Raw genomic sequence first — 19,081 nt, 5'->3', positions numbered from 1 at the left:
AACTGTTACACTGAAACGCTTGTAGAAAATATCTGAAGAACTATACGCTGGAAATGGATTTCTAATTAGAATATACATAAAAAAAACCCCTCATAACTTGATAGGAATGCAATCCAGTTTTTAAAATGGGCCAAGGATTTTAAAATATAAGCATGTGAAATGATGGGCAACATCATTAGTCATTAGGAAAACGCAAGTCATCACAATGAGGAGCCAGCATTGTGGCATAGCAGGTAAAATAGCTCCCTGTGGCACCAGCATCCCATCTGGGCACCTGTTTCAGTTCTGGCTGCTCTGTTTCTGATCCAGCTCTCTGCTAATGGCCTGGGAAAAGCAGTGGAAGATGGCTCAAGTTTCTGGGCCCCTGCCACCCACATGGGTGTGCAGGCCAGCCGCACCAGTTGAACAGAACCTGAAGGAAGGAGTGGGAATGAAAAGAGGGATAAGGGCACAGAGAATGGAGCCAAGACAACAGGTTGATCAAGGCTCGTTTATTCCAGCATCTCAGATATTTATGCATAACCAGCTGCAGCTCAAGGCAACTCAGAAGTTAACAACATACACAAGCAACTTACCGGGCTTTCTACAACAAGTCACAACATAGTTAATTTTAGCAAAGTGTTCTTGTTTGATCATTCTCCTTAAACATGGGAAGTACAAGACTTTTTCATCCCAGGAATTCCACAAGCCAAGACTGACCTTGACTTGTCTATGACTTGTTTATGGGCTGCCTACACATGGGGGACCTGGATGAAGCTCCTGGCTGTGGCATGGCCCAGCCCCTGCCCCTGTGGCCATCTCAAGGGTGAACCAGTGGAGGGAAGATCGCTCCCTCTCTGTAGCTCCATCCAAGTCTTCCACGTAGGTGTAGAGAGTTGAGTATTTGAGCCATAATCTTCTTCCTGGGTATCCATTTTCAGGAAGCTAGATGGAATGAGAGGAGCCAGGACTTGAACCAGGCTTAACTGTCTTGACTGCTGCACTAAATTCCTGCCCCTGGCCATTTCTGTAAAACCTAAGCACATGTCTACCACAGTATCCAGCACTCCCACTACAAGCTATTTAGTGAAGTGAAAGGAGAGCATATGTATACACGAACACTTGTACGCGAATATTCATAGCATTATTTGTAATAGGCCCAAATGGGAAACAGTCCAAAAACCCATCACATCTTTTCCATGTCAAGGGAAAGCAAAGTGTAGTTTTTTCTACACAATAAGATATTACTCAGTAATAAAAAAGGAACTGAACAACAACATGGGTCAAGCTAAAGTAATTATTCTTAGTGAAAGAAGCCAGACCAAGCAAAACAAAAGCTGTCTGATGACATGTAAGACTGTAGAAAATCAACCTAATCCGTAGTGATGAAAAACAGATAGGTGAATGTCTAGGTGTGGGGGATGCAAAGAATGGGTGGGCAGAGAGGGTGGCAGAGTGGTAGCTCAGTCCAGGTCTCCCACTTGGGTGGCAGCAGCCCAAGGACTTGAGCCATCACACACTAGCAGGGTGCACATTAGCAGAAAACTGGGTTAGGCAGCAATGCGGGACTTGAATCCAGGCACTGTAGTACAGGGTGCTGATGTCTTGACTGCTATGCCAAATGCCCACCTGGAGGAAACTTTTGAGAGCAATGGGTATATTCATCTTCTTGACTGCAGGTAGTGGTTTTACAGTTGTGTGTGTGTATTTCTCAAGTTGTACAACTTGGTCACATGCAGTTTGTTGTATGGAAATTGTACCACAGCTAATTACATTTTTTAAAGATTTATTTATTTGAAAGACGGAGTTATAGAGAGAGCCAGAAGGAGAGTGAGACAGGGAGAGAGAAAGGTCTTCCATCCGCTGGTTCACTCCCCAAATGACTGCAGCAGCCAGAGCTGAGCTGATCTGAAGCCAGGAGCTAGGAGCTTCTTCCAAGTCTCCCACATGGGTGCAGAGGTCCAAGGACTTGGGCCATCTTCCACTGCTTTCCCAGGCCACAGCAGAGAGCTGAATCGGAAGTGGAGCAGCTGGGGCTTGAACCAGTGCCCATATGGGATGCTGGCACTGCAGACCGGGGCTTTAACCCACTGTGCCACAGCACCAGCCCTGCTAAATACATTTTTTTTTAAAAAAAGATTTATTTATTTACTTGAAAGCCAGAGTTACACAGAGAGAGGAGAGGCAGAGTGAGAGAGAGAGAGAGAGAGAGAGAGAGATCGAGATCGATCTTCCGTCTTATGGTTCACTCCCCAATTGGCTGCAACGGCCAGAGCTGTGCCAGTCTGAAGCCAGGAGCCAGAAGTTTCTTCTGGGTCTCCCATGAGGGAGCAGGGGCCCAAAGTCTTGGGCCATCTTCTACTGCTTTCTCTGCCATAGCAGAGAGCTGGATTGGAAGTGGAGCAGAAAGGTCTCTAACTGGCACACATATGGGATGCCGGTGCTTCATGCCAGGGCATTAACCCGCTGTGCCACAGTGCCGGGCCCCTCTTCCTCTCTCTGTTCCTCTCTCTCCCTCCCCCTCTCCTCCCCCTCCCCCTCCCCCCTCTATTTAAAAAGAATTATCTTTTTAAAAACCTTAACAGGTTATTAGTCATCTGAAATAAGACTTATGAATTATTTTGTAGCAAAATGAGGAAATTTATTTTCCTTACATATAGGAGTCTGGGGAAAAGTAGGAAATGATAAATGTAAATCGTAAGAGTTAAGGAAGAGAAAACCTCAACATTAATCTTTTATAAGAAGTATCATCTTATAATAAATCTGTAATTTGTAATGGTTATTCAGACTTTATAGTTTATATAGGTATTTTCCTGTTAAAGTACAAGAGACTTTAATAACAATTATAGTCAACATGGTCCTTTAGTGAAAACCAGGAAAATTTGAAGTGGTATATTTTTTCCAGGAAAGTATGTTTACTGGCTCCTGTTTTTGTAAGGTCACTGAACATCTGTTACAGGACTGTGGGAATATCTGAGGAAGACTCTGAGAGACTGTGGACTGTAACACTTTCTAACTTCCTGTATGTAATTCGTAAAATCATAAAGTTAAAAGAACTATTCAAAAGTCATCTGGTCCAACATTCTTCCAAAGATGGGAAGTGATTCACCCAAGGACTACTGAGCAAGTTCACTAAATTGAGTCAGAATACTAGTCTAGTGCTTTTTCTGACAATACATTGCCGCCTTTAATTGTATCAGTGTAGACTGCAGAGGAGCTGGTCACCTACAATTAAGAGGAAAGTTTCACCATTTCCCAGGATGGTGCACTGTGAAGTTTTTATATCTCATTGCTCCTTTCTTTCTGGATGTTTCTAATCATGGTTTTGACCTCAGCCCTCTGCTTTTACTTTGGAACATTTGGTGATTTCATGTACCCATAGCTTCAATTATCACCTGTATTGGGATAATTTCTACTTTGCCAAGTGTTGTCTTCCATTGGTGCTACAGTTCTGTGTTTCTATAGACGATTACCCGTAGGAGTGAATGCAGCCCAGCAGTGAATGGCACCTGAATGCAGCAGTTTCCATGGTGGGATGGCTTCAGGGCTCCAGTACATCCATTCTGGTATTGGCAACGGCAGAGAGGGCAGCACCTGGTGAGATTTTTGGTTGCTGGAGGGAAAGACAGCAATCTTGAGTGTACAAGCTGTTACCTAGGGAAACAGCATGGTCATTTGGTAGGTGCCACCTAGGATGTTAGCAAGGAGGAAACTGTAGAGTTTGGGAAAGTCGGCAGTGCCTAGCGATTGTGGCAGTGCTCAGATGGTGTAGAAGCCGTGCTCAGCAGGGGTGGTGGTACTCAGTAGATGTGATGATACCTAGAGGAGATAGTGATGGTACTTGGTGGGAAAAGGAAGAAGAAGCAGAAGTTGTCAGTATGCTTACGGAAGTTCTGGTAATGCCCACTGAAGTAAAACCAAAGGGCAGTGTGGGGGGGCTTAATACAGTATGGAAGGTGACTGTACTTGTTTGTGAGCACATCTGTATCACTTGCTTACAGATAAGTCGGGGGGGGGGTTGCTTTTTTTCAGGGAGCAGTTCTAGAGAAATGAAGGTTGCACTGGTGCTCCCAAGCCACCACTCTGGGAAAGGAAAATAAAAAGTTTGCTTATTGTAATTAAAATAATTGTCTTGGCCTCCACTCATATTTTATCAGACTTACCTAGTGCAGAATTCTGTGTGGAACCCTTTTGAGCATATGGCTTAAACCTGGAGGCCTAAGTAGAGTACATAAGGGAAAGCTTCAGTAGTGACTACCAGTCCACTGTTCTAACCACATGTGTAGAATGGAAGTGATGAATGGAAACGGCTAGCCTGCCTCTCGGGACAAGACCCTGCCAGGACCTGGAGCTGAAAGCAGGCAGCTGAGTGCCAAGAATGATTCCTGAGCTTTCAGACCCACTGTGTGTCTACTAGTTGAAGTCATGGTTTTTTGTCAACAAGATTAGCCACTCCCCTTCCCAGGAGGGGGAGATGAGAAAGGGGACATGTATGAGAGGTCCTAAGAATGCTCATGGAAATTTTATATTGTGAAAAAACGATGCATGGATCTCAAAGTTTTTACATCAAAATAAACTCATACTGATTATAGCATTTCTAGGTTAAGGCATTAGAAGGGCAAGACATCAGTTTGAGAAAAGCCCCTATAACCTTGAATTATGCTCAGTGTGAAGCAAGAACAAAATCTAATTTGTGGTGAGGTGTGGGTAGCAGAATGGTGAATCACTGATGTTTCATGAAAAGTTTATGGGGATAATGCCCCATAGAAATCAGCATTTAGAAATGGATAGCTTGGGGTCCGGTGCTGTGGTGTAGCTGGTTGCCTCCATCTGCAGGGCTGGCATCCCATACAGCTGCCAGTTTGAACCCCGGCTGTTCCTCTTCGAATCCAGCTCCCTACTAATGTGCCTGGGAAAGCAGCAGAAGATGGCCCAAGTGCTTGGGACCCTGCCCCCACGTGGAGACCCAGAAGAAGCTCCTGGTTTTGGTCTGGCCCAGCCTTGGCCATTGCTGCCATTTGAGGAGTGAACCAGCAGATGGAAGATCACTCTATGCTCCTCTCTCTCTCTCTCTTTCCAAATAAATAAATAAATCTTAAAAAAAAAAAAAAAAGGAATGGATAGCTCATTTTGAGAAGGGATGAGACAATGTTAAAGATGAAGCCTGCTGTGGCAGACTGTTGGACATCAACTTGCAAGGTAAGAATTAACCTTGGGGGCCGGTGCTGTGGCTCACTTGGTTAATCCTCCGCCTGCGATGCTGGCATCCCATATGGGCACCGGGTTCTAGTCCTGGTTGCTCCTCTTCCAGTCTAGCTCTGTGCTGTGACCCGGGAAGGCAGTGGAGGATGGCCCAGGTGCTTGGGCCCCTGCACCCGCATGGGAGACCAGGAGGAAGCACCTGGCTCCTGGCTTTGGATCGGCGTAGCTCTAGCCGTAGTGGCCATTTGGGGGGTGAACCAATGGAAGGAAGACCATTCTCTCTGTCTCTCTCACTGTCTGTCAAATAAATTAGAAAAATTAACCTTGTTCATGCCCGAGCTGAAGAGGCCTTATGATTAGTAGCAAGAACAATAAATAACAATGAATAACTTCTCAACTGGTTCAGCCTATACAGTTCTGACTAAAAAGTTAAAGTGAAGCAGACTTTGTCCTCAGTGGATGCTGAAATTGTTGCATCTAGATCAATTGCAGATAAAAGCAGAACCTTCAATGGAAACTTTGAACAAATGGAATTAAGATCCTGAAATGTTTCTTCAAAGAACTGGAACAGGACATGCAACTTGACTTAACCAGCCCAACCCTGCAGAGAAAGCGTATTGAAATGGCTCCAAGAGATGGAAGTGGTGCTGTCAAAGCAGTGAAGAGCAAAGATCATGGCAACGATTTTTTGAAATTCTTAAGGCATTTTTTTTTTTTTATGATTTTTCTTGGGCGGAGAGGGATATCAAAGAATCATAATATTTGCTTATTAAGAAAATGTTTTGAGAAAGTTAGCCAAAGCTTTAGCGGAAAACACACAGGAAAGCTTCACTGGAGAGACCTTCTCCACTATGACAATATTCTTGCTCACTCCTTTCATCAATCGAGGGCAATTCTGTGAGAGTTTTGATGGGAAAACGTTAGGCATCTGCCTTACAGCCATGATTTGTCTTTCTGACTCCTTTTTGTTCCCTAATTTAAAAAATCTATAAAGGACACTGATTTTTCTTTAGTAATGTACTACATTGGCATGGTGAAATTCTCAGTTCTTTAAGGATAGATTAAATGAATAATATCATTGTTGACAATAGTGTTATGAACTTGCTGGAGCTTATGTTAAGAAATGTAGTTTATTTTTTAAAACTTTACCATGTAATTCCATTATCTGTGTTCTTTTTGAAGTCTTTTCATCGATATATGAGTGAATATGGGAATGTTTGGTTGCTTTTGATGTACTTTGAGGTGTTTTCAACTCTGGCTGTTTCCACATGACTTTTTTTGTTCATAAAGATGTAGACCACCCAGATTGCCCACCGAATTAGTACTGTGTCATTTAAAAAGATATGTTTGAAAATCAGTGACAGAGGAGAGATAAGAGATCTTTCATCCTCTACTTCATTCCCCAAGTGGCTGCTACAGCCAGCTCTGGGCCAGGCTGAAGCCAGGAGCGAGGAACTCCATTCTGGTGTCTCACATAGGTGACAGGGACCCAAGTACTTGGGCCATCATCCGCTGCCTTCCGGGCATGTTAGCAGGAAGTTGAACCTGAAGCAAAATAGCTGATACTTGAACCAGCACTCTGATATGGGACTTCCGTGTTGCAATCAGTGACTTAACCCACTGGAGTACAGTACCAGCCCCAGTATTGTGTCATTCAGACTGAGTATTTCAGTGCTTTTTTTTTTTTTTTAAACAAAAATATTTGAGAGGTAGAGATACAGAACAAGGGAGAAACAAAGAGAAAGGTCTTCCATTTGCTGGTTCACTCCCCGAATGGCTGCAACAGTCAGAGCTGAGTCAATCTGAAGCCAGGAGCCAGGAGCTTCTTCTGGGTCTGCCACATGGGTACAGGGACCCAAGCACTTGGGCCATAGCAGAGAAATGGATGGGAAGAGGAGCAGCTGAGACTTGAACTGGTGCTTATATGGCATGAGGTGCTACAGGCATAGGCTTAGCCTACTGCGCCAAAGTGCTGGGCCCTATCTTAGTGCTTTGATTGACTGGCACTGGGGTTTTAGATTCAAGGTGAGATCTCTGTAGACAAATCCTTTTTCAGGCAAGTTGAGTTCAAGTTTGACTCTTGCCTCTTCCCAGGTACATGTCAGTACTCTTGGTTAGTTGACATTTTTTCTGATGCTTACACCTCATTTCACCATCTTTTCCAGGTTTACCACCCATATTTCCCATACTGCATCTTCAGATTTAAAATCCTCCCTATTCCTATGCTACAGAGAAGTTTTTGTTACGTTCTTTAACTTGATAATATGTCTTTAATGGATTCTTTTTTAAAGAATCTAATGGATAAAACATGGCCTGGTTTTAAGATATTTGATTATAATATAGTAGTTTTATAGCATCTAAGTCTTTGTTATTGCTATTATGATTTTGACTATTGCTGAATGATATTTTTCATAGGTAAAAGAATATGTTCAGTGTAGTACTCAAGTCTTTTGCTATTTGTGAAAATATTTTTTAAAAATATTTATTTGAAAGGCAAAAATACAGAAAGAGAAGGAGAGAGAGAAAGAGAAATCTTCCATCTGCTGGTTCACTCCCCAAACGGCTGCAATGGCCAGAGCTGGGCCAGTCTGAAGCCAGGAGCTAGGGGCCTCTTCCGAGTTTCCCATGTGGGCACAGGGGCCCAAGTACTACTTCTGCTGGTTTCCCAAGCACATTAGCAAGGAGCTGGATCAGAAGTGGAGCAGCCAGCACTTGAACCGGCACCCACATGGGATGCTGCTGCTGCAGGCAGAGGCTTAACCTGTGCTGCAGACCCAGCCCTGAAAATTTTATTTTTAATTGATTTTATCTTCTTATAATCACAGAAGAATGTCAACTTCGCTGATGACAAAATCAAAATAACAAAGTAGTAAAAAAAATTGGAAGTACTAGAAAAGGCTTTTAACTTTCAGGAAATGATAGTGTTTAGTGCAGAGCTCTAGATTAGCAAGACAGCACCCTAGCCTTTAAAAACGAAAATAAAAATTTAGAGACCAAAGAACCAATTTTTTGGCTAATATTTATTATGTTTGTGGTTACTGAGTAAGCATAGCTGTCTTTGAATTGACTGCAATCCAAAACACACTGCAATTTCCTGTTCAAATAAATATTAATATTATTCATAAAGGTGAGTCAATGAGTAACTTGGAGTCAAGTTCACACACAGGAGCCTTTATGCATTCTCTGACTTATTCACAACTGCATGCTACACCAAAACAAGGTCATCAAGAAGAACAAAGTTCATGTGGGCAGGAACTCTTGCCCTTGTATTGGATGATCTTCATAGTCAACACAGAGCACTGCATGAAGGTGTGACTTACAGCTCATGACATCTCCGTAAAAGTACACAACCCGTACCGAGTGCCTACTCTATGTGCTAGCTTTGTACGTATTTATACAAGTGCTATGAATGAAAGGAAAACTAAATTATGTACATAGTTGGCAATACAGTGGAGGATGTGCTAATGTAGATCTGTAAACAAAATGGAAAGAGAAGGAACAAGAAAAATGCAATCATGTGGTAGGAGGTGGCTATCTAAATGTCTCCCAGTGCTTCCTGGGATTCATGACCTTGTATAATCCCCTCCCCTTAAGTGAACTGGACAAAGTGACTTGCTTCTAATGATTATATGGCAAAAGAAATGGGATGTCACTTTCAGGATTAAGTCTAGACTTTGGTTTTGCTACCACAGTCCCTCCTTGGCTCTTAATTTGCTTGCTGTGATAATGCACGGTGCTGTTTTGTCAGCTGTGCCAATGGACTGGCATATATGAGGAAGAATCAAAGGAAGGCTTTGACCAGCAGCAGAAAAGGAGCTAAATTTTGTCAGCCACCTTGTGAGTGAATTTGCCAGTGAATGCTACCCTAGTTGAGCCTTGAGAAGCCTGTAACTCTGGCCAACACTTGGATCACAGCTTTGTGAAAGACTTTGTAGCAGAGGACCCAGCCTGTTATACCCAGATTCCTTTCTCATAACACGTGAGATAATATATGCTGGGATGAGTCAGTAAATTCTGAGATTATTTGTTTCACAGTAATATATAGCTAATAGTTAGGAAGAAAGGCAGGAATAATTGAAACAGAAGGAACAGCCCTTGCAAAGATGAGAAGGCATAGCACAGAAGCACACACTAAATTCTGGAACAGTAAATGGTTTTTTAAAAGATTTATTTCTTTGGGCCGGTGCCGCATCTCACTAGGCTAATCTTCCGCCTGCGGCGCCGGCACCCCAGGTTCTAGTCCCTGTTGCTCCTGTTCCAGTCTGGCTCTCTGCTGTGGCCTGGGAGTGCAGTGAAGGATGGCCCAGGTCCTTGGATCCTGCACCTGCATGGGAGACCGGGAGGAGGCGCCTGGCTCCTGGCTTTGGATCAGAGCAGCGTGCTGGCCACAACGTGCCACTTGGGGGGTGAACCAATGGAAAAAGGAAGACCTTTCTGTCTCTCTCTCTCACTAACTCTGCCTGTCAAAAAAAAATTTTTTTTTCTTTGAAAGGCAGACTTAGGGAGGGAGAGAGCGAGCGCTTCCAAGTGTTGGTTCGCTCCCCAAATGGCCACAGCAGCCAGGGCTGGGCCAGGCTGAAGCCAGGAGTCAGGAGCTTCTTCTGGGTCTCCCACAGGATGCAGGGGCCCAAGCACTTGGGCTCCTCTGCTGCTTTCCCAAACACATTATCAGGGAGCTGTATCAGAAGTGGAGCAGCCAGGACTCGAATTCATGCCCACGTGGGATGCTGGTGCTGCAGGCATCGGGTTAACCTGCTATGCTGCAACACCGTCCCCAGTAAATGATCTTATGTAGCTATTCCATGAAGCATCTTGCAGCAGTGACTTAAGGTTTGAGATGAGGATTGGAGGCCAAATTGAAAAATGTGTTCAATGTCATTTGTATCAGTAATCTTTGCTTTATAGGAAGTAGAAGCTTTGCCAATGATCTTACACTGAAAAAGTTTAAGATATGAAGCTAGGTACAGTAGCCCCTCTTATCTGCAGGGTGCATGTTCCAAGACCTCCACTGGATACCTGAAATTGCAGATAGTCCCAAACCTTTATATACTGTTTGTTCCTATATATACATTCCTATGAGAAAGTTTAATTTATAAATTATGCATAGTAAGAGATTAGCAATAACCAGTTACAATTACAAGGAGAGTTTGGCACAGCAGTTAGGATTCTGCTTGAGAGCCCCACTTTCCATATCAGAGTGCCTGGCTTTGAGTCCTGCCTCAACTTCTGATTCACCTTCTCGCTAACGTATACCCTGGGAGGCAGCAGGTGATGGCTCAAGTACTTAGGACTACTGTTACTCATGTGGGAGACCCACACTGAGTTCCAGGTGGAAATGTTTGGGGAGTGAACCAGCAGATGGAAGATCTCTCTGTATCTCTCTGCCTTTCAAATAAATTAAAATAACAAAATTTAAAAAATAGAATGGTTATAATAATGTACTCTGATAAAAGTAAGTGGATGTGGTCTCTGTTGAAGGAGTCAAGATAAATATTAATATTTTCAGACCATGGTTGACCCTGGGTACCTGAAGCTGCAGAGTGAGTGTGGCCAGCAGGGGGATACTGAACTTCTAAAATCATCAGAAAGGCTGGAGGGGATGATTTACAGTCTGGGCCCCAAGAATTCCTCCCAGCAAAGTAGCCCATGAGGGGAGTTTTTGTCTCTTCCATAGTAGGAGAAGTGGGGAAGCAGGAGACAGCTACTGCCTTCGCCACCCCTGTCTTTATACCCTTGAAGTGTGGCCCAAGTCTGACCTCTGTTGTGCCTGTGATTGCCCTCAGAATCTGTGAAGCGAGGCTAGATTCTGGAGCTTTGCCACAGAAAGTCCCAGATCTCTGTGACCGTGTTGGCCCCCAAGGATAGCTGAAGTAGCAGAAAGTTGGTGTCTCTTCCCTTCTGGCTATAACTCATGTGGGCGGCCAGTAATTGGTGAAAACTAGTTTGCATCCAGAAGCCTAACTTTGGAGAATCTGAGGGAAATAATTTAAATTTGCCATCTTGTATAGTTTATCCAGTTCATATTTGAAAGGCTGTGGAATGCATTTGCCCTATCTCCTCAGTAGAGTGTTGTTCAGAGGTGCTTCTGGAAAAAAAAAAAAGAAAAAAAAAAAGAAAAAAAGACACGCTTAAAGGGGTCCAATGAGTGGCATACATTCTGTATTGGAGAAAATTCATTCACTCTTGTAGGACTAGAGATGTGGCAGAAGGGTTGCTGAGACTTGAAATGGGAGAGAAATCATGGGAGCTTGAACTCAGGGCTGGAAAATCTCATGGAGAAGTCAGATGTGTAAAAGAAAGTAAATTGAGTTCATTCCAGTTCTGTTGATGTTTAATGCCATCATTTAAGCTCTGTCATCCTTATCCTTATCATAGTAAGCAAAGAACTGCATTTTCTCATTTATCCGTTGTTATACTCTGGTTTCTGTGGTACCAAAGTAAAAGAAGCCCAACAACCAAAACAGACTCCTAAGTAATCCTTTTCTCCCATTTATCAGAAACCATGAAAGGGATCTGTCACATGCCACCGTGATGTTGATAAAATATCCTGTCCTCTCTTGACCTCCTTCACAGCCTGCAATCGCCTCCCATAAATCCCCCGGACCCCTCTCTCTACTCCTCCTTCCATTCCCCTTCCTTGCCTGCCTCCTCCTCATTCCTTTTGTTGCGCAGTTTTTGTTTTTTTTTTTTTTTTTTTTTTTGACGGGCAGAGTGGACAGTGAGAGAGAGACAGAGAGAAAGGTCTTCCTTTTTGCCGTTGGTTCACCCTCCAATGGCCGCCGCGGCTGGCGCGCTGTGGCCAGCGCACCGCGCTGATCCGATGGCAGGAGCCAGGTGCTTCTCCTGGTCTCCCATGGGGTGCAGGGCCCAAGGACTTGGGCCATCCTCCACTGCACTCTCGGGCCACAGCAGAGAGCTGGCCTGGAAGAGGGGAAACCGGGACAGAATCCGGCTCCCCGACCGGGACTAGAACCTGGTGTGCCGGCACCGCAAGGCGGAGGATTAGCCTATTGAGCCACGGCGCCGGCTTGTTGTGCAGTTTGATCTAGACTGTCTCCAGCATGGTGATTTCATTCTTTTCAGGAAGGGGCCTGCAGTCCGGGAACCTAGGCTGGAAATTAGAGGAGCAAACGTCATGTGTTAATGATCTTTGTTCTGCCACAATTCTCACTATCTACTGTTAGATATTTTTTCTTCAATCTTGTACCTCCAAGCTAATACTTCCGCAGTCTCTCCCAAGCCCTCAATGGTGTCTCACATTTTAATGATTTAAAAATCTGTTTCTTTCACCCTGCCTTTGCCCCAGATTTAAAATTTCACCTGGGGAGCAGGTGTTTAGCCCTAAGATAAATGTGTAACATATTAGAGTGCCTGTGTTTGATTCTTGGCTCCAGCTTCCTGCTAATACAGAACTTGGGGGGCAGCAGTGATGGCTCTCAAGTAATTGGGTTGCTGCCACTCACATGGAGACCTGGATTCTAAGCTTGGTCCTGGCACAGCCCTGGCTGTTGCAGGCATTTCGAGAGTGAACCAGCAGATGGGAGATGTCTGTCTCTGTCCCACTCTCTGTCCAAATAATGAATAAAATTGAAAAAAATTTTACCTCTTAGATGCTTCCGTGTTCTGTTTCCATACCACAAGCATAATCATCTTTCAGAATCCCCCAGATCTTACCTTGATGATCATAAAGCTGGGATACTTGCTGTACCAGTCAGAGAAAGTGTTTAGTCAAGGAGTCTGTCACTTCAAACTTTCCCATCTTCATTTTTCTCCATCTCTCCTACTGCCATGATTCCCTAGGCTGTAGCCTCGATATTCAGTAGGGTATCTAGGGAGCATTGCTTCACATCTCTATCTCTTTGTAAGACTCATTGGTCCACGTTGTTGTTGCCTCGTTTTTTTTTTTTTTTTTTTTTTTTTTTTTTTTTTTTAAGATTTATTTATTTGAAAGACAGAGTTACAGAGAGGCAGAGGTAGAGAGAGAGAGAGAGAGAGAGAGAGAGAGGTCTTTCTTCTGCTGGTTCACTCCCCAAATGGCTGCAACTGCCAGAGCTGGGCTGATCTGATTCGAAGCCAGGAGCCAGGAGCTTCCTCTGGGTCTCCCACGTGGGTGCAGGAACCTGAAGACTTGGGCCATCTTCTGCTTTCCCAGGCCATAGCAGAGAGCTGGATTGGAAGTGGAGCAGCCAGGACATGAACTGGTGCCCATATGGGATGCCGATACTACAGACCGGGGCCTAACCTCATTTTTTTCCTTTCAGAAATCTTATATCATTACAAACCTAGCTCAGAGACCACCACCTGCTTGGGGCCTTTCCAGATAAAATAAGTTGAAAGTGGTTTTTCTAATAAATTCTCATAGCCTGTGTTTTACAGCACTTAGTAAGGTTAGGTTCAAGTTACTCTAAATTATAAATGGTCTCTCTCCTCTTCCAGGAACTGGCTCTCTCTTGCTTAATGGTGGTGGTCTGTGTAGTAGTGTATGCAAGAGTTGGGAGAAGGGAGGAATGTGAAAAGGGAAACAATTGGAAGGGTAGAAGGAGTTAGATCTCAATTACAGGATTTTTTTTACCCTTGTTCTCAGCATGTCCACATTATCCCATCTTAATCTTAATAGTAAATGAGAATTATTGCCTCTGGTCAGTTAGGAAATGACAATTCATTCACTGGTGCTTTTTCCACAGAAACCTTTTATTTAAGGTATACAACATCATGCATTTCATAAATACAACTTTAGGAACAAAGTGATCCACTCCCAGCCTTTCCTCCTCCCTCTCCTATTCTTATTTTTATTTTTTACTAAGATCTATTTTCAATTAACTTTATACAGTTTTTTCCTCTTAAGACTTGGAATATATCTCACCATTCTCCCCTAGCCTATAGGGTTTCTAATGAGAATTCAGCTGTGAGTCTAATTGGAGATCCTCTGAAAGTAATCTGGCATTTCTCTCATGCACAATTCAGGATCTTTTCATTGTTTGACAGCAATGTGTTGTGGAGAAGATCTTCTCTGGCTTAAGTCTGTTAGGAGTTTTTGTGCTTCCTCACTTGGACGTCACTTTCTTTCTCCAAATTAGAGAAATTTTCTGTAATTATTTCACTAAAAGAGCCTTCTAATCCATTCTCTCATTACATGGCTTCAGAAATCCTAAGACCTGTATGTTGGGTCTTTTGATAGTATCCCATAAATCTCCAACACATTTTTAAATTTTCTAATTTTTTTTTGGTCTGACTGAAAAACTTCTAGAGATTTGTCTTCTAACTCGGTCTTTCTTCTGCTTCACCAGATCTGTTAAGACTTTCCATTGCATTTTTCATTTGATATATTGAATTTTTCTTTTCTGATATTTCATTTTGGTTTCTCTTTAAAAATCGCAATTTCATGGGGAAAATTTTCATTCATGTCATGTATTGATTTCTTTAATTTATAGATTTGCTTCTGATTACTTCTAAGTAATCCTCTGATAAAACTTTTTGAATTCCATTTCTGGCATTTCTTCAATCTCTTCATCTTCACATTCTAATATTGAAGTTTTGTTGTGTTCCTTTGGGGATGTCATGTTGTTTTCCTTATTCTTGTGTCTTGAATTGCTGCATTTATTTTTAGGTATTTCTGGAGACACTTCTTGCCTGCCCCTATGGTGTCTTTTATTTTTTGACTGTGCTTCTGTGGCTTCGTGTCTGCTCTTTCAGTGAATACTCAGAGGCATGTGCGGGGTGTGGCCATGGAGCTCTGTTCAGTGCTTCAGTGTGAGGATGGTCCATACTGACACCCAGTTTGGGCATCTTAAATATCCCCGCCCCCCCCCCTTTTTTTTTATTAAAAGGGAAGTTTGATCAACTCTGTTGGTGTAGTCTCACACTCACCTTCTCTGCCAGTCCCGTTGGGTATAATATTCATCCACACTGCCAGAAGCCACACAAAGGATCTGTGCACTCCTCGCTGTGAGCATAGATCCCACAGCAATGACTCTCACCAGGGAATCATTAAGGCTCGAGCATGTGGAGCTGCCCACAGTGACTGCCCAAAGACCCAGCGACTCCCTGCACCTTTCCATGCAGCCACAGTGTTTTCACAGTCCCAGCACACAAGGATCCCACAGTCATGAACACACAGCCCTCTGTCAGTGCTCCCAGCCAGACTCAGGCGTCTCCTTTTGGCTGGTTGTTAGGCACGCGGACACAAGCTGGCGCAGCTGTTAAGTCTGTCCAAAAGGCACCTGCGCTCTCTTAGCTAGTTACAGGATGCCATTGCCAGGTGGTTGGGGAGAGAGAAATGTGCTCTCTTTTTTTCCCTGTAGGTTGTTGGATATACTGTCCCCTATAGGGCTCTAAGCTGGACTCGTCTTCCAACAGCTTTATTGCCAGCGGTTTGGGCTGTTGCTGTCTGGTCTCACCTCACTCTCCAAAGCTGGTGCTGAGGCTCTCAGCTGCTGGGGTCCTAAGTTGTGTGCATCCACACCCTCCATGTTGATCCAAAGTATCCTTCTAATTAACGTGGAGTTTCCTCCGCAGTTTTCTCCTGAACTCTTCCCTGAGATTGCAGTCTCTCCAGTTTTGTTTTAACTACCTTCCCCTAGACTATAGCAGTAAGCTCCCTCCCTATTCTACCATCTTGGAATCCTCCTCAATGAACCTTCATTTGTCCAAAGTAAATTGAGAAAAATAAGATCTGTGTAGTGAGTTTTTCATAAAATTAGACTAATTTAGTGACTTCTCTTTATTCAAATTTTATATTTACCCTCTTTGTTAGTTTTTCTAAAATGATAGTATACTAGATAGTAATGTAATTTTCAGAAGATTTTACCTGAAAAAAATTTAAAAGTTGGAAACCCTATGTTCCCCAGATTAAAAAGAAATCATTGGTCTATGAAACTGGGAAGGCAGTAGAAGGGTACCAGTGTGTGGCATAGGGGGTTAAGCCACCAGCTGCAGTGCACCAGTTTGTGTTCTGGCTGCTCCACTTTCAATCCAGCTCTGGGATAGCAGTGCAGGTCAGCCCAAGTCCTTGGGACCCTTCACCCACGTGGGAGACTGGAAGAAACTCCTGGCCATTGCGGACATTTGGGGAGTGAACCAGAGGATGGGAGGCCTCTATCTCTGTCTCTCCCTCTGTCTGTAACTCTGCCTCTCATATAAATAAATCTTAAAAACACACATACACACACACACAGAAAAGTAATGTGGGATCTTGGATAGGATTCTGGGATAATAATAGACCATTAGGTAAAAACTTCAGAAATCAGAATAAAGTATGGACTTTGGTTACTGATGTGTCCATTTAGGTTAATTGTGACAAATATACTAATATGAGATGTTAAGGGAAGCTGAGTATGGGATATAGGAATTCTGCACTGCACAATTTTTGTTTTGTAAATCTAAAACTTCTGAAACAATTTTTTAAAAAAAGATTTGAGAGTTAGAGGTAGAGACAGAGAGAGAGGTCTTCCATCCACTCGTTCACTCCCCAAATGGCGGCAGCATCCAGAGCTGAGTCGATCCAAAGCTAGGAGCCAGGAGCTTCATCTAGGTCTCCCATGGGGGTGAAGGAACCTAAGGACTTAGATCATCTTCTGGTTTTTGGATTGGAAGTGGAGCAGCTGGGACTTAAACCGGCATCCGTATGGAATGCCAGTGCTGCAGTCCACGGCTTTAACCTGCTGTGCCATGGTGCCGACCCCAACAGGGCTTTTTGATTTTTTTTTAAGTGGTCTTCCTCAGATTAAAGGGGATATCTTAAACCACTTTAGCACTGTTTAGAAATTTTGGCATTTCCTGGGGAACATATGGAACGACGACTACTCCCATCTGATTTTAGTATTATTATAATGTTCTTTGGTCATAACTGTCCCCACAGAAAAACCATTATTGGAGCAAAAAACCTAAATTTATTTACTTTTAACTTGAAAATTAAACTAACTTTTCTTCATTTTTAGAGACTTAAAACATTTTGTTGTAGGTGACCCTCTCAATCTTTAGTAAGAGTTTGTTGATAGTATTATGGTTCTCACAAACCCATTTTTTCCTAGAGGAATTGATTTTTGCTTGCTCACTCACTGAAGGTCTAGAGGCAATACGACATTGGATTCTTTAGTCTGGAAATCAATGATTAAATCCAGTACAAGCCAGTGGACATGTAGACTCCAGCTGTACATGAGCACCACGCTGGGCCTTGAGTCCTCTGCTTTACTCCAGCCTTCTACCCTTACAGCTCAGCTTCTCTTCATTGGGCTTGAATTGATGTGTTAATATTTGTTACTTATAAAAAAGCATGCAAGGGGCAGGTGGTGAGCCCAGTGGCTAGGATCCCAGTCCTGGGCTGGATGCCTGTCTCTGGCTCCTGGCCCCAGCTTCCTGCTGACACGGACCCTGGGAGATGGCAGTGATGGCTGAAGGAACTGGGTTCCTGCCAAGCAGCTGGGAGACCTGGATTGAGTTCCCTGCTCCTGACTTCATCCTGGCTCAACCCTGGTTGTTGCAAGCATTTGAAGAGAGAATCAGCAGATGGAGGCACTCTCTCTGTTCTCCGTCTCTGTCTTTCTGTTTCTGTACCCCTCAAATACAAACAAAACAGAAAAACTGTTATATTTCATATGAGAATCCTTAAGAAATTGTCTTTGCACAGGAGTCAGGGAGGTAAACATGAAATAGGGGCCTTTCTGGGCAGGAAGATCCTTCATGTAACCTGGAAATATCATCAGTGGTTTTCTATCTGCCTGTTTAGAAGACTGCTTTGGTAGACTAGATTGTAGATACAAACTGGGTGGTGCATTTATTCTTCCAATTTCTCCTTGTTCAGTGGAAAATAAAGAGTATTTGATTAGGGAGGAGACTTCTAGACCAGGCTCTACCTCTAGTCATCTGTTATATTAGGCTGCATTTTTTTTAAACTCTGTGGGGGGAAAAAAAGTTTAAAGGAGTTTATCTTGTATTCTAAACCTTAGATTTTTCAGTCTTATGAACTGGACCAGGTAGGTTTGTTGGAGTTGGTGTCAATGAGAGGGCAGTTCTGAAAGTTCTTTAGTGGTCCTCTTTCCCCCCTCTCATTGCCAATGGATTTAAGAAGGAAAGATTTCCTAAAATCGGCCTGGGAGTCTTGAGTTATTTTCTGTATTTCACCCTGTTGGTTTTGGTAACTGACTAATTTCGAGCTTGCATACTGAAAGTTTATACCTGTTCCCTACCTTTTCATTTGCAAGAGAAATATTATGGTGTAGAGAAAAGAACACGGGCTTTGTAGTCATTCTGACCTTAGATCGAATCATACTTTTGTCAATTAAGTACACCTGTAACCTTAGAAAACTTTCTTTTTTTATAAAAGATTTATTTATTTGAAAGTCAGAGTTACACAGAGAGAGGAGAGGCTGAGAGAGAGAGAGAGAGGTCTTCCATCCGATGGTTCACTCCCCAACTGGCCGCAACGGCCGGAGCTGTGCTGATCCAAAGCCAGGAGCCAGGAGCTTCCTCTAGGTCTCCCATGTGGGTGCAGGGGCCCAAGGACTTGGGCCATTTTCTACTGCTTTCCCAGGCCATAGCAGAGAGCTGGATGAGAAGTGGAGCAGCCGGGACTAGAACTGGCGCCCATATGGGATGGCAGTGCTTCAGGCCAGGGCGTTAACCTGCTGTACCACAGAGCTGGCCCCGAAAATTTTCTAATTAATACAAATAGATGGTAATAATTCTGGGGGAATGTGTAGAGATTAAATAGGACAATGTGTGAAATGAGCATTAAATTGTGGGTGCTCAATAAATATTAGTTCCCTTCCCTCTGCTTCCCTTCTCTTGTTTGCACAATGCTGGAAGTTACTTCAGTATGTTTTTACAGGGCTTTCTAAAAGCACACAGAGTGACTGCAGCTGTCCCTCAGCATCCCTAGAGCATTGGTGCCAGGTGCCAAAAT

The 19,081-nt window shown here is 43.4% G+C and overlaps 1 long non-coding RNA gene across 1 annotated transcript in view; it reads left to right on the top strand.

Moving 5' to 3' along the window:
• LOC133763178 (uncharacterized) overlaps positions 1–19,081 on the top strand; it is an 80,171-nt gene that overhangs the window by 627 nt on the left and 60,463 nt on the right. The gene's annotated exons all lie outside the window — the stretch shown is intronic.

This window comes from Lepus europaeus, chromosome 7 (assembly GCF_033115175.1).
Source record: "Lepus europaeus isolate LE1 chromosome 7, mLepTim1.pri, whole genome shotgun sequence".
NCBI lineage: Eukaryota > Metazoa > Chordata > Mammalia > Lagomorpha > Leporidae > Lepus > Lepus europaeus.
Note: the sequence above shows the minus strand (reverse complement) of the source record. Positions and strands in the feature narration are given on the sequence as shown.